Source organism: Agelaius tricolor, unplaced genomic scaffold, assembly GCF_023055355.1.
Source record: "Agelaius tricolor isolate 1412-34295 unplaced genomic scaffold, bAgeTri1.0.p SCAF_10, whole genome shotgun sequence".
Classification (NCBI taxonomy): domain Eukaryota; kingdom Metazoa; phylum Chordata; class Aves; order Passeriformes; family Icteridae; genus Agelaius; species Agelaius tricolor.
The window spans coordinates 16,160,777-16,162,959 of record NW_027269270.1 but is presented as its reverse complement, the minus strand read 5'-3'; positions in this window follow the sequence as shown (position 1 = coordinate 16,162,959).

Genomic DNA, 2,183 nt, shown 5'->3' with positions numbered 1-2,183 from the left:
ACTTTTAAACCCTCAAACTTTGGCTGCTTTAAGTTCTCAGAGAAAATGAGGGCACAGGCTCATTTTGAAGCTCACATCCTACAGTAAGGTAACGGCTGGTTTTTGACAGATGAATCAGCTGCACATGAGCTGCCACTGTACAAAAGCACTGCATGCTGGATGCAATGGCCAGAGCTTTGTCACTTAACATAGCTACAGGTTTTTTACATCCTGTTAAAGAGTTCCATTCCCAGCTATTTCACCTACAAAAAATAGCTCTTGAAACATACTGTGTATTCTCAGGATGAAAGTTAGACACAAAGTTTAAATTAAAAAACTATTTTTCCTCAAAACAGTCTTTCCTCTGCTGCCATCGACTTACTAGATAGTCTTTCCTTAATTCAGTTACAAGGAGTTTTGCCCACTTGGACTGTAAGCAATCTAAATATTGAAGCATGTGCTTCAGTCAGAGCAGAGCCAGGCACTGGAGCACCCCTGGGCCAGACTTGCCTGCCAGAACAATACCCATGGGAGCTCCCAGCTTGTTTGAGGACTCACTTTCCTGGAAGATCTGGATGGGGAGATGGCACCTGTGCTGCACACACTCTGCAGCAGCAGATTTGAGCAGAGAGAGCCGGGGTGAGTCACTGGCTGAGGTCTGCAACATGCTTAGCCAAACTGATAGTATTGCTGACCAGGCAGGACTGCTCCCTCCCTGTCCCACATTTTCAGGTGGTAAAGAACTCAGCCAGCATCTCTTCAGCTAGGATCTATGCAGAAGGCACAGAATGCTGTCAAAATAAAACACTGAACCACCAAAGTAAAAGCTTGCTTTATGAACAATGAGCTCCTACTGCTGAATACTGAATTATACAAATTTATCTAAAGTGAAAGTGAAAATGCCTGCGTTAATTCTGATTCTGTTACAGCATTTTGAATGTCATAGGTCCTACTTTAGCAAAGTTTCCAAACAAATCAAGTGTGCAGAACTTCATCAGAAATTTAAAAACCCCACACCCATCTATGTACTGAATGTTAGTATAGTACACCAGCTGCAAAAGTGATGTTAGTATAAATCTCTGATAATACTATTCAATAATATTATTATCAAACTGAAAATTTTCATGCAGACTCCCACAAACTCCTTATTCCCTGAATACAATAGCTAAAACCCAATCAAAGTATCATAATTCACCCCTTCCAAGGCTTAACCTAAGCTTCCTTCCTTAATTTAGGTTGCTCTTATGTTCCCTCCTGCAAAGTCTACTTGTTCCACCACCTCTGCATATAGCAAAGATACACAAGCTACCATGAGAGGGTTCTGATGCTTATCAAAGACTGAAAGTTGTTGCTTTTCTATATTTCTTTTAATAATTTTTAAATTTTAATTAATTTTTTGTCATAGAAACCATAGCTCTTCAGGACTGTGTGTCATACAAGCACAGCTTGGTTTTGATACAACCCTATTAAGAATGAAATCATTCATGTCACCAACACTGCATAGGAATGCCCATTGTTAGCAGATTAGGGCTTTAAATGTTCACCTCTATATTTAGAAACCAAAAACCAAATGGCCAGCTTTCCTGATGACTCAGCATCCATACTGACTGCAGAAGAATGCAGATCCCCAGCAGGCCCCTTGCATAAAAGTGCTTCAAAAGTCCAAACATGAAAGTTATGGCTTGTATACTTTTCCAGATTAATAACAAAAAGACCTTTATTAGTTTTTCTTTTACTACTCGTTCCATACAACCATTTGTTTAAGGAAAAACTTCTAAGTGAACAACCTTTCTCTCTCTCCCTGCGTTAAATGCCTGTTTAAAGAATTTCTTTCTTCTCATGGCTGGACCTTTCTTTACTTGGGTGCCAGCCAATTTCCATTTCTCTACCTCTCAGCCTGCTGATGTTCTCTATGCTCATTTTATTTTTAAACATACACATATACATATGTACATGTAGGTATATCTACAATTTAAGCCTGTTAGGCTTATCTTTGGCAATAACTGTTTTCTTGTGGTTCTGCTTTGTTTTGTTTTTAAAAGAGGGAGTACTAACACTCTTGGAGAGATAGAAAAGCTTGCTCTAGGCTACCCTGGGGAAAGTTTGCACGTTCATTGCTGATCTGACCAAACAAGCTGGGCATGAAGACCAAGAGGCCTGAAATTGTCATTATTTATGTAGTTACACATGGATACACATGCATG